This window comes from Photinus pyralis, unplaced genomic scaffold (assembly GCF_008802855.1).
Source record: "Photinus pyralis isolate 1611_PpyrPB1 unplaced genomic scaffold, Ppyr1.3 Ppyr1.4_unclustered_Scaffold7542, whole genome shotgun sequence".
NCBI lineage: Eukaryota > Metazoa > Arthropoda > Insecta > Coleoptera > Lampyridae > Photinus > Photinus pyralis.
Genome location: NW_022172187.1, coordinates 16,217 through 30,714, shown reverse-complemented (window position 1 = coordinate 30,714; position 14,498 = coordinate 16,217). Strand labels below are relative to the sequence as shown.

The 14,498-nt window shown below is 37.7% G+C and overlaps 1 pseudogene; it reads left to right on the top strand.

Annotated features, from left to right (window-relative positions):
• Positions 1–8,992: 8,992 nt before the first annotated feature.
• On the top strand, positions 8,993–13,978 carry LOC116182779 (annotated as a pseudogene).
• The last annotated feature ends 520 nt before the right edge of the window (positions 13,979–14,498 follow it).

The following is a 14,498-nucleotide window of genomic DNA, read 5'->3' as shown; positions in this document are numbered from 1 at the left end:
TTTTTTGTTGTTGATAGTTTTCAACATTCAAAATTTTATTCACCAGCTGTTTGGGTTGCGGGAAATCAGGAGATGCGGTTGTCCATTCTTCAAATTTCGAAAAGGTCATGGGAAACGGGGTTGATAAGTCTAACAATTTAAAGGACATTTTTACACTTGAATGCTATCTTTTGTGAAAGGTGCACTAGACTTTACCAATGTCTTAATTACTTCAATCAGTTTAAAGATTATTTTAATTAGTCACTAGGTTTAGAGATTTTTGATAACATAATTAATTAGTCACCTTTTGGCTTCGTAAGATTGGGTTTTGGAACTTGCAAGCCTACCGATTTATTCGGGATTTGGAAAGTCACAAAAGTTACTCGTTTTAAGCCGACCACCTGGTACGTACACTTTTCTTTCACGACATATTCCTGATTTGCCACAATTTTAGCTTTTTAAAACCCGGGAGTAATCCTTGGGACTTGCAATTGCTCGACTACAAGCAATACCTACTTCGCACCGGAAAAGTAAGCGGGATTGATTTAAGAACGTGGGTCATCAGAAGCCGCAGTAGATCAAACCAGCGGTTCCTTCATAACGCCGAATTCCAGTCGGTGGCCATCGAAAGGTCAGTTCTTTCCGTTTTACTTGAAGAAGCTATCACCATCCTAGCGACGAGCTATTTGTCAAATTCGTTACTCTAAATTACACCTTTGTTACTGCTAAATAATTGTGATTATGTTTACCTGCGCTCAATCTCAATTCAGGCCTAATTCGGGAAAAAAAAAGACATCAATGCAATTGAGTACCTAGGCCGTAGGTAAATCAAGGAGAGATGGCGCGCTTTTTTTGTAATGCAATTTGTACCTTAATATGTTAAAAATAACAAAAAAACCTGTAACAAGCTTAACAACTTACAAGGTCACCTTTCACAATATCATCACCAATGAAGCTAAAATAAGTACATTTTCGAAAAAGTACACATTTTTCTTTTTTTGGGAATGCGCCATCTCTCCCACCATCTATAGGAGAAATGGCGCAATGCATTAGGTGAGATGACGCATATGTTTTTATGATTTAAATCGCACGACATATGTAATTTATTTATTAATGGAAGGGTCTAGTCATAAAATAACTAACATAAAAATTTTTAACAGAAAAAGAAAATCAGTTCTTAACTTTTTTGGGGTGTTTACCACACAAATCGCACTTATCGCCATATTTGGTGCAACATTCATGTAACCACCGCCTACAGTTTATGCACTCAATCCAGTCGTCACTTTTCTTTGTTTGATTATATTCTTCGTTACATCCGACACAAATACATGATTCATCTTCTCCACTTGAGGAATCTCATAAACTACTGAATTTTCATCATCTTCTGAAGATTCAGTTACGTTCCGTACTCGTTTTTTTCTTTTATTGCTGTTGAGATCATTTGCTTTCGTAGAGCTTTTAGTATTTCTTCTAATATTCTCTTTTCCACTTTTTTTTTGCTTTTCTTCAATTTTTTGTTTTTTTTCTAAAATGTACTCATTGCTTGTTAAAACAGATGCCAGTTGTCTTCCTCGCTTTTTCACATTTTCAACGGCACGTAGAACTGGCACTGGAGATATTTGGTCTAGCATCTTACCAGGGGTGGGATTGTCGGTTTGTTCTTGTGAAGGAACAGGTCCCTCATCAACCCAGCTTGAGCAACCTGGCTGAGGTGTAGATGGTCTGTTGCTAGATACTGTACCGTCAGTTGGAGCATGGAGAGGATTCCTTGATTCATCGTCCGTTAAGAATGCATAATCGGGAATGGCGGATGGATCAAACGGCGGATGGATCAAACGGGACTATGCCTGTGGCTACAAAAGAGGATACTGCATTTTTTATTGTCGCTGACTTCTCCCAGGCAGAACCCAGTAATTTTCCAAATTGGAGCCTTGTAATACGTGAGGAACAAACTGTTCTTTTAACCAATTGAAAAAGATGATATTATTAACATACGCGGACTTTTCCGACATATAAACGATAGAACCAGGCGGCATTCTGTCTTGAAATTCAGGCTTTTTGTTCTTTCCTTTAAATATGGCCGTGGGAGGAATAAATGCCCCTTCAGCATTACAGCAACAATAACGGAAATTGTTTCCCCTTTTTCCGCAGATGAAATTGACACAACATTCTTGGAACCTTTAGCAGCGATGACGTGCTCAGGACGGGTGTTTAATTGTAAATCCGTTTCGTCTATGTTGAAAATGTGACCGGGTTTATTCATTAAGTCATTTTCAGTTAATGTGCGTTCAAGCCAAGAAAAATACGTTTCCACATTACTTCTGTTCATTGCCAATGAACGCGCCGTTGAAACACTCTCAGACTTTCTTATTGTAAGTTCCTTATTCCGTCGTAAAAATGATTCTAGCCATGGATAACCTGCCTTGCAGGATTCCCTATTAAATTTATGCGGTAACTTCAACTGTTCTGCTAACTGAAAAGCCATGGAGCGCACAAAAGATCTGGATGGAGCAAATCCATGCTTTTGCAACTTCTTAATATGGCTTACAATTTTCATTTCATTTTTAGGACCCAGCGCAGACGAGGGGCCTAGATTATGACTGTGAATATCTCGTTTCTTCTTTCTGCGTCTCAAGGTAGCTTCGGGAACACCAAACTGGCGGCCAGCTTCTCGGACACCCATTCTCCCTGTTTCTATCGCGCTTATCGCCTCGGATAGTTGCTGTACCGTCCACTCGCATCTTTTAACGCTTCCCTTTCGTTTATATTCGGTCGGCATATCTATAAAATATCAATCACTTAAAAAATACTCTATGGGAATTATTACTATGACTGCGTCATCTATCCTCAAATTGGAATGCGTCAACTCACCTAACTATATAAGGAGAGATGACGCACTTAATATTAGCAGACACGTTTTTAAAATCGAGATAAATTGAGGTTAGGCACAACTACATACTATCCTACTGCCACAAGAAATATATAGAATAATATAAAATGAAGTGTTAACATACCTAAATAACTATAAACTTTGCGAACGAAATTTTTTTTTTAGTGAACACAAACTTTGCACTGTTAATACGCAGCCTACGATCGTTTGAATACAATGGCGACAACAGCTGCATGTGTTATGTCGATGCTGTACAGTGATGCCAAATGAAAAACTTGTATATTTAGTGCACAAACTGCCACTGCGTCATCTCACCTAGTGCGCCAACTCTCCTTGAATTACCCTAATCATTTTCTGGGTTCTGGACGCAAGTTTTCCACTTATATCTTACTTTAACTAAAGACATTTAAGCAATTTGGTTACCTTACATAAGGTTGAAGGAGTGATTAAGTTGACACCACCGGTAAATTTTTTTTCATATATATACAGGGCGTCGGGGAGAACAAGCTTGTTTTTATACCGTTCACGCTGGAGCTAATGAGAGCACGGTCATATACTTGTCTTGCGTGAATGAACGAAAAGGGGAACGTATTCCGGCAATCGTCTCACTTATCTAAATTTATTGGTTACCTTATACTTGGAAAGTAAGTTATCAAACGTCAATTCTACTTACGTTGAGCGTTGCAAATAGTATATTAAGATACAAGTGTATAATGAAGTCTTTAAAGCACGCGCAACGAGTTTAAGGGCACGACGCAAAGCGGAGTGCCTTTAACGTTGCAAGTGCTTTAAAGACCAATTATACACGTGTATCTTATAGTATTTTTTATTATACCTGCAGTATAATTTAAAAATAGGAAATACAATGAAGTCATATTGACGTTATACTCGAATACATCTCTAATTAAGTGGGCTGGGTGTTCGTAATTTCACGATTGCCATGAAAATGTCACTTGACGTTTGCTTATAAAAATCGTCGTCTTTGTGAATAAAACGATTTCCGTTGAAAAAGATAATACACCGTCCATTAAATCGCTTGTTGTAAAATCTAAACAAACGTTGGTAGGTGTAAAATCTCAATCCAGTAAAGCCTATTATCAAGCATATGAAAAGTTGTTTCCATGGATGAATAGGAAGTTACTTACGAATAAAGTCTTAAATGCATCGATAATGCTGGCATATATGAAGGAAATGTCAAAGGTAATTAAATCTTCTATCTTTTGGTGCATTCATTCAAAACTTCACTTATTGCTAGGACTAAAAAGTGGAACAGATTTAGAAGCATACCCTAAATTACGCGCGTTTGTAAAAGCTTCAACCAAAGGATAGGTACAAGCAAAAGAAATGTTCTGCATTTACAGAAAGCGACTTAGGAAGATTTTTTATTTCACCCAGATGACAGTTTCAAAAGTCATAGTTGAAGTATCGTTACTTAGCAACTTTAAAGCACGTGTGTTTTAAAGGCCTTTTTTCGCACGCATTTGAGTGTTTAAAACGGAGATTGTGATTCAGGTATAATAAAAAATATATTTTTATCCTATACAAGGAGAAACTTACATTTTCTCGCCTGTGTGAGGACGCGAAAGAAGACAATTGCACGCATGGAGCGAGAAAATTCAATTTTGTCGGCTAGGTGAGAAAAAAAAATACGCCTTATGTAAGCTAGATGGCGTGGTTGTAATAAAATGTCAAAGAAGTTATTTCTTTTTAATTAAATAAGAAACATAAAATCGTCAACACTGATTTAATAATTAAATTTACCCTATGTTCACTTTATTTTATTGAATTCAAGAATTTATTTAATTACCGCGAACCTATACCTATCAATGTTTCGTGAATTTGAATACTTTCCCAATATCACTTGACCAATTCAAACGTTTCAAACTTATTAACTTACGTCATAATCTCCCATTTACTTTCAATAACGAGCATCTGTGTCAATACATTTAACACCAAGTTGTATTTTGCACTGTAAGTAGAACACCGCTTATCCGCAATAAGTAGCATTTTAACATGCGAGACTACCCCGAAGTTAAAATGTGTCCAGTGTGACTGTAAGGAATGAATAAATCTATTTATAAAACACATTTTTTAAAATACAAGATCATCAAGGATTTAAAGTGTGCCCATTGCGCTTTCGTCGCCAAGCATAAATCCAGTCTTAAATGTTAAAATATAAAAAGTTGAAGAGTAGGCTGAAAAAAAAAGTGAAGTGAAAAAAATCGCGCGTGGGTGCAAAAATGATGTAAAGATTTGAGAGACGATTTTTTACGTTTAGTTAATCTGTGATTGAATTATAGTGCATTTTATGTTAATAAAGTATTCATTAAACATTTAAAATAACAGGTTATGGCAGCCCAGAACGTTTAGTAAAAAAAAAGTTTGACAGTGACGTGAGTGGAAAATGATTCGCCAACAAATCGTAAGTTTCCCTTATATTTTAAAACGGACTGAAATCGACATATAATTAGTGTACGGATCGCGTTAATGCTAAATGAAATACGATATTACGAAAACGAAATAAACATTGCACCGATAGGTAACGAATTAGACGAACGCGTTTTACCGAGCGTTTTACGATCGCGAAATTTTGAAACGTACGTAAATTAGTAAACGCATATAAAATGAACGATTTATCGCATCATATCTCGAAACTGAACGACGACAATTATTCATCGTGGAGCATTAGAATAAAAAGTTATGCGACAATGAAAAATCTAGATACGGCTTTAACGGACGGAAATTTCGCAACGAAACCAGAAAACAAACAAGCAGACGATAAATGCAGAGCCCTAATTGTTTTGAATGTGGACGACCGCAATCTATCTCAAATCGACGAATGCAGCACCGCATACGAAATGTGGAAAATTCTGGAAAACGCTCATGCCAAAATTGATAATTTTCACGCGATATTATTATTAAAAGAATTCGTGAATTCAGAGAAGAAAACAACGGAATCAATCGATGAGTACGTTTATCGCAAATGTGAGATCCAGAAGAAATTAAATAAGCGCGGATTAAAATTCGACGAAAAAATCAAAATCGGGATTATTCTAATCGGATTACCGGAAACATACGAGCAAACTATCCGGACCATAGACTTAAGCAAAGAAGATTTAACATTAGACCAGATTAAAACGAAGTTACGCGAAGAAGAAAAGTTGATCAAGAACAAAAATTCCTCAAACGAACACGCAACGATTAATATAGCGAAACGAAATAACGAAGCAAAAGCCGAACTTCGCGAACGTGAAAATCAACAGAAAAATTGGCGAAACGAACGAACCCAGGAACGTACATATGGGAAAGAAAATTCTAGATGCGAAACGTCATATCAATCGGAAAGCACTAAATGTTTTCGATGCAACCGTTACGGACACATCGGACGTTTTTGTCCACAATACGGAGATCATACGAACGGAAATAGAAATAAAATCGAAGCTCAAGGCCAAAAGAATAAAAAGGAAAATTCTCGAGTCACCGTGTGTCAAACCAATTATGTAGCAAACGAAAAGAAAGAAGAATGGATAGTAGACAGCGGATCCACAGATCACATTTCAAACGATAAGAAGAAATTCACAAAAATGAAGACTGAGAATCGAAGCATAAGATGCGCGGGAGAAGAAATATTAAAAGGAGAAGGCATAGGAGACGTAAACGTAACATTGGTCCAGAATCGAGAGATAATCTTAAAAGACGCGCTTTATGTTCCTAAATCGACAAACAATCTAATATCTGTGTCAAAACTGTGCGACGACGGAAATTCTGTTAATTTTGACGGTAACGCAGTAACTGTTAAAGACAAAACGAATAAAACGATAATGTTTGGAAAAAGAGACAACGACATATACAAAATAACGGAGGACATTTCTCGAGCAGACGTAGCAACATGCAGTGAATGGAACGAATGGCACGCAAGACTAGGTCATCCAAGTAAAAATGAAACAAGAGAATTGGCAAATTTATACAATCTCAAGATTAATGCAATGCAAAAATCCTGCGACACATGTAATGTATGCAATATTAAAAGAAAGAAATTCCCTCGAATGACGGCAAATAGAAGAAGAAATTGTTTAGACCTGATACATAGTGACGTAATCGGGCCAATAACTCCATATTCAAGAGGAGGAAGGAGATACGTCGTGACATTTATCGATGACTACAGCCGATATGCCGAGATCTATACCATCACACACAAGAGCGAAGTTTTAAACAAATTTATTGATTACCAAAAGAAGGTCGAACGGATGCATGACAGGAAAATTAAAGAATTGAGAAGTGATAACGGAGGCGAATATTTAAATAGGGATTTTGAAACTTATCTACGAACACAAGGTATCCGAAGGGAGCTAACCACGCCATATACGCCACAGCAGAATGGGGTGGCGGAACGTTTGAATCAAACACTTTTAAATATAACAAGATGCCTCATGAACCAATCGGGAGCCTACGACGATTTCTGGGGTGAAGCAATATTGACTGCAAATTACATTCGAAACCGAAGAACAACTACGAGTAACGAAGGAAAGACGCCATACGAAATATGGAGTAATAGAGTAACAGGAGTAACTCATATGAGAAGTTTTGGATGCAAATGTTGGTACAAAAACAATCAGCCCAGACAGAAATACAAGCCTCAAGGAAAGGAAGGGATTTTTATTGGATACGAACCCTATTCCAAAGCTTATCTGATATGGGATCCAATACAAGAATGTCTAATTATAAGCAGAGACGTGAAGTTTGATGAAACAAGATTCCCAATGAAGGAAGATAACAATAACGATAAAAACGAAAATGAAGTAATATGGAATCGTTTTATCGATCCATTCATAGATGACGAAGAGCATAGTATGAACGAGTCGAACGATGAAAATAAGGAAAATAATAATGAAGACAAACGAAGCGAAACGAAAAACGAAAACGAACAAGACGATGACAGTGATGAAACGAAAAACGAACACGAGCAAGAAGTGAGTAATCAAGAAAATGATGAGGACAACGACGAAGAAAGAAATGAACTGCAACGTGAAGAAGTAACTACGACTAGGAGTGGGAGAATCAGCAAACGACCTGTATGGCTAGAAAATTACGATACCACAGGACAGACGTCATACGTCATTGCCGAATACATATCAGAAACCGAACCAAAAAGTTACAACGAGGCCATGAAAAGTAAAGAAAAGTACGATTGGCACGAAGCAATACAAGAGGAGTACGAAAATTTGATAAGTAACGATACGTGGAATATAGTTGAACGACCCAGAGACGCAAAGATTCTAAGAAGTATGTGGATATTTAAACGAAAGTACGATGACTGCGGACGAATAATGAAATACAAAGCACGACTTGTCACTCTAGGTAATCATCAAACTAAATATGTAGATTACGAGAAAAGTTTTTCACCAGTAATCATGAGAAAAACGATGCGAATATTATTAGCCATAAGCGTAAGAAAAAATTGGGAAATTAAATTAAGCATCTTAACATTTGACAAGACATGGATACTGCGAAGGATTTAAAATGTAACCGGTGTGATTTTGTCCCTGAAAACACACATTCAATTTTAAAACACATTTGTTAATACAGAAGACCAGTAATAATTTCAAATGCGCCTGGTATTAATTACAACCCCTTAAATCCCGTTATTTTCTAAGGAAATAATCACGCGCCAGTGAAATGCCGGAAATGTCAACTCAGTTCGCACAATGATCGGTATTCTCCACTTGCACCTCTGCTCTGTTGCACCGTGACTCCCTTCGGTGACTCCGCACTGTGCAATCGCAAGCGCGCTAGAATTTGAATTTGCGTTGAACTGTATTATAACGGAAAGGGGTAGATCTACGAGTAAAAAATATACTCGTGGGCCCACTTAGATTGCACCGTTTCGTAAAATTTTTTTCGCATAGTCAGCAGGAAACGTGGAAATAAACAAAACAAACGCGTGCACGTTGACGCGTTAAAGCAAATCCAAATTCAAGCGCTTGCGGTCGGACGTTGTTGAGGGATTAATTTTAAATGTAAGTGTATAGGAGAAAAAATATTGTGTGCACCACGGCACGAAAGTTGTTTTCCGGGCCTCAGGAAGTGGCCAGCCTCGGCTGCGCCTCGCCTGGCCATATCTTCCTTCGCCCCGGAAAACAACCACTTTCCCGCCTTGGTACACAAAGTACTATAGTAATTGTTAATACTCGAATCAAAATACCGAGAATTTTTATATTCGTATGTATCCATCTATTTTCTATTTTTCTTTCTGAACATAAAAGGGTTCGCAGCTACTCTGAGTTTTATTTGCACTTAACTATAACTGCGTGGCGCCCATGTATATTGGAAACCTGAGTGAGGTAAGTGGATCAACCTACGGCCCATACAAGCAGTCGGCAACCCTTTATGTTACGCTCCAGTAGCGTTACAGCGTTTATGACCATCTTTGGTAATGTTTACAATGCAGGTAGGGTTTGGTGGTACGTGGTATCCACGGGATCGTGTAATTGGGTAAATTACAGTTTTTTTCATAATATAAGTTTTCATGGATGTGCGGACCGTATAGGTTTTGCTGAAATCACAATTGGTCCGCAAACTTGAAAAGGTTGGCCATGCCTGGTATAGAGGGATATTTCTCTGCAACCATTTTTCTAAATTTCTTTATTTTATTTTCATTGTCGGTTACTATTGCAAAAACGTCTTTATTGTATACTTCCTTACATTGTTTAATAGCACCTTCAGCGATTTCAAAATGATATTTAGATGTTTTTTGTCATCGAACGCAATTTAATGAAGATAACAAAAAAGAACTTCTTCCGGTGTGAATACTTGTCGATATAATTGGATCATTCCTAACACTAGACCATCCATCGAACATCAGAGTAACTGGTCTATTTTCCTCGGTCTGCATTAGAACTTCCCTTATTTCTTTTTCATAAACTTCGTAAACTTCATCCAGCAAGTTTCCAGCCATTTGTCTCCTGTTGGGGGGTGTATACCCTGGTCGAAGGGATTGGATCAGCTCAATAAAAGACGGATGGTCAACTGTGGAAAATGATGGATGATGTATAAAAATGTATATGATGTATAAAAACTTTCTGCAATTTTGAGGTCAAACTTGTTTTTCTTCCTTTGTTGTTTTCATGACTATTTTGTCCAAAACTGTTTGTCTTCTTCTTTTAGGAGTCATTGTAACACCGCCACACGATTGGGGAGATTCTCTATCTTGTTCTAGCATTTTCCTGTTTTTTTGTGCCTTCTGCTTGAGGAGTAAGGGACGAGGAAAAAGAACTATTGTCATTATCTGTCTATGGCGATGGCGACAGGGGCTACCTGGCTATCTAGATACGTCGAACACTTTCCAAGATGTGCTTTAATCCTCTCAATTTTTCCCCGTCAGTTTTTGAGGACAAAATTTGCACTTGAGTGTGCTATCTGTCAATCGAATAACATATTCCCACTCTACAGATTTGTGACGACCCCCTCCGTAAAGTTCCCACTCTTTCTAACCTTTCCTGTTCCTGTAGTGCTTTGCTTTTTAGCTAGCTTTGCACTTGTAGTAACTTCGTCTTATTCTTTCTCTGAGTTTTGTTCCATTTCAGTCTCACTGTCTGAAATCTCCGACGATCCTTCCAAGACGTTGACAACGTCCTGATCCTGATCAGCCTCCAAGTTTCTAGGCACAGAATGTCCTTGTGTTGATGTGGATGGTATTGATGAAAGTGAAAGACCATCAAAAGACAGTTGTGATGGTGTTACAGTCTGCCATCCGTTTTCCATATTGTCGTTTTCATTCCTATCGTTTCCTGAATGTTCCACTTCTTCAAATTGTATATTTTCAACAATAACTTTAAGAAGTCAAACTGGGTTCGTTGGGTTCTCGTTCTCGTCCATACGGTCCATATTCTGCCACAACAGAAACAAGAAAAATTCACGTTGAAAATATTTATCGTTTAAAAAAAGTAAAACTCACCTTTCACATATCAAAAAGAAACACACTAAAACACTCCTTCTATTTTATTACAACACTTAACCAAAACAACCAGTCTAAGTTCAAAATTAATGTTATTTTTCTATAATTTGAGGTTAGAGTTCCGGAAATTCGACAAATACCCAAAAATTACCCAAATACCCAAGAAAAACACAAAGACCCAACACAAATACCCAAAACACCACCCAAAGCATACAAAAACCCATATTTTTGCCAACCCTGGCATAGCGTCAATATAATGTTTTTGAGCGTTCATTAGCTCAGTGCGTGCAAAAAGTAAATCATATGTTTCATAGATTCATTACTATGAAGAAGAGTGCTCAACGACTCATAATGAACATACCCTGTATGTCCTTAATCCTACCGTAACAAAAGTAGAGATTCATCGCCTGCTCAATGACTCGGTAAAATTAAAGGTAATAAAGCAACGCTCGAGATCGGAGAGTCTCGACGGCGACGGGTCTCACTCATGCGGATGGGAAACCCACAGCGTGAACGAGAATGGGAGCGAGACCGTCGGTGACGAACAGGCGACGGACTGGCAGCCGCTGGAGACGAACTTCTCGAAGATGACGAAGACGAAAGAAAACGTCGACTTCTACGTCGCCGTCAACCAGGTGATAGAGACTGTACAAAACACCTTTAGAAAATAAGTTAAATGCATTAGAAGAAGGGCATAAAGTTGACGTTCCGTATCAAAATCTGATCGTAAGCCTGATGTATTTGGCTGTGCTCACACGACCCGATATTGCGTTTACTGTTAGCTTTCTAATTTAAGGTACGTGTCCATGTGAGAGTAAAACTCTCGAGAGTCGCTCTCGAGAGCTTTGCTCTCAAGTGGGCAACGATTTGAGAGCTACTCGCTGCGAGCGATACGTTACTATCCGACAGTAACTCGCAGCGATATCTAGAGTACGTGGAAGTGGAACCGACCGCCTCTCGATAGTGGACTCGCAGAAGTCGAAACAATTTCGTATAGTTGCGAGTGCTGTCAAGTTAACAGTGCTACGAAGAAAATGAGATGATATGGAATACTCGATGTACAGAGTACAGAAATCGAGAGAAAAAACAGGCACTCCTGAGAGAATTTGCTATCCAATTTAGTTGTAGTGCGGGAGAAATTCAGAGGAAATTGCACAATTTAAGAAATCAGGTAAGTTTATAATAATGATTCCTCTGTTTGATATAATTTATTTCTGAATTGGTTTATACAGGTTTCCCAAGAATTGAAAAAAATGAAGAAGAAAAAAAGTGGCGCAGGTACCGATGAAAATTATACTACAAATTGGCCTTATTTTACTGCGTTAAAGTTTTTGATTCCTACTCTGATACCAAACCAAACTGAATCAAACAGAAGTGAGACTCGCTCATCCATTGAGACACAGCCAGTCAAAGAGGTAAGTGACACACGTTCTTTTTTAATATTCGTATTTATTATGATTATCAACATCTACAAATTAAAATACATTTTATTAAATATGTTGATATTGCCAATCTACTTCACCTGAAGGGGTCATAAAGTATTCTTTAAATTCATCTCTCACTAGTTTCTGTGAAAGCGTACAATTATTTCGCTTTCCTTTTTGCAATGGAAAGTATGAGTTATTGGGAATTTCATCTCACCAGGAACCTGGTATTAGAGTATGCGTTTCAGTATTTTCTGTATCAATCAAATCTTGATGTATATAGTTGCCTTTCAAAGTTTTGTCTGACAATAAGTAATTATGGAGTGCGCAGATTGCTTGCACGGTTGTTGAAACTGTCTCTGGGGCAAGCGCAATAGGTTTTCGCAAAACTCGAAATTTATTGGCCATTATACCAAATACATTTTCAATTATTCGTCGAGCTCTCGACAGTCTGTAATTAAAAATACGATTAGGAGCTGGTTGATTCTGATAAGGATACGGCTTCAACATGTACGGTTTCATAGCAAAAGCATCGTCGCCAACAAAACAGTATGGAACAGGATCAGTTCTACCAGGGAGAGGTGTAGGCTCGGGTAATTCAATACTTCCATCTTCAAGTCCTTGATGCAAAGAACTATTTTGGAATACGCCACCATCCGAAATTCTTCCATTACATCCAACGTCAAAGTATATTAGTTTATAACTTGCATCAGCAACGGCCAATAGAATAATACTATAAGTTCCCTTGTAGTTAAAATAATGACTGCCAGAGTTATGCGGATTTTGTATAGAAACCTGTTTTCCATCAACTGCTCCTACACAGTGTGGAAAATTCCATCGGGAGTTGAATGAATTAGCTATGCACAACCACTCATTTTTTGTGTTTGGAAACTGAAAAAAAAATTTAAATGAAAAATTTAGTTGAAAATAAAATGATGTCGTTTTCTTCTTTCTTTTGTTACAGATTGAATCACAACTTGATGAGGAAATAAATGTTGTTGGAAACGAAAATACCAACATTACAATTGAAAATAAACAAACGGAAACGTGAGAAAACAGATGTTGATGACCAACTGTTTCGATCAGCAATACAAACCCTGCAAAAACCTCCAGATGAGGATGAGATTTTCGGGAATACGACGCGATGGAGTTGAAAGGGATTACAAATGATTTTCTTAAACGAAAACTTAAAAGTGCAATTAGAAGGTCCGTTAATCAGATCGTCGATGAATACGATATGGACATGTATGGAACGGCTTCCACGTCATCAGCATCATTGCCAACATCACCGGCACACGAAGACAGTTCATCATGTGCAGGTTTATTTAAAACATTTACTGAATTGTGAATTATTGGATTTTTGTATTAAACTTCTTGAATAAAAGCCTAAACATTTAATATAAACTTATACCTTTAAGTAAGACTCCTTCAGCATTTCATAAATTGCCACAGTTACTTCCTTTACAATTCTGCCAATTGTGCAAACTGGAATCCGAAATAGATATTGAAGGCTGCTGTAAGAATCGCCTACAAAATGAATTTTCATTGATTCTACGTAGTGATATGTATACATCGGTACTTACCTGTTGCTAGAAATCGAAGGGTAACCATAACTCGTTCATAAACGGGTATCGCCGAACGCATTATTGTGTCTTGTTTAACAATTTGAGGCCCTATTAAATTTATTAAGAATTGAACTTGAACTGCACTCATGCGAACAAAATTTCAAAATTGCTGGGCATCTTCAATATGGAGCTCGGCTATTAATGTAGAACAAGCACCGTGTTTTGCTCTACGTTCGATCCAGGGCTTAACCCAGCACTTTTTTCCCACTTTCGCCATTTCTCTTTTCTTTTTATAAATAATAATAAGAGCAGCAAGTTTTTCTTTATTACTGTTCATCCTGAGAGTCACGCGAAAACTGATCATGTGGACACGATTCTGAGAGTAGATTGTGCGAGGACTATCCGACAGTTGCTCTCAAGTACTGTCGGATAGCAAAAATTCCTGAGAGTGATCTCACGTGGACATACACCTGAGAGCAGCTATCGAGAAAAACTCTCACATGGACACGTACCTTAGTTAGTTCAATAATGCATATACTGATGTTCAGTGGAAAATGGCAAAGACAGTATTAAGATCTCAAGAGTACAAAAAATTATTGTTTACGTTGTTGAGATGGAACCACAGAATTGCAAGGTTTTGTTGATGCCAGTTGGGCAAACAATTCGGATGATAGGAGATCATATAC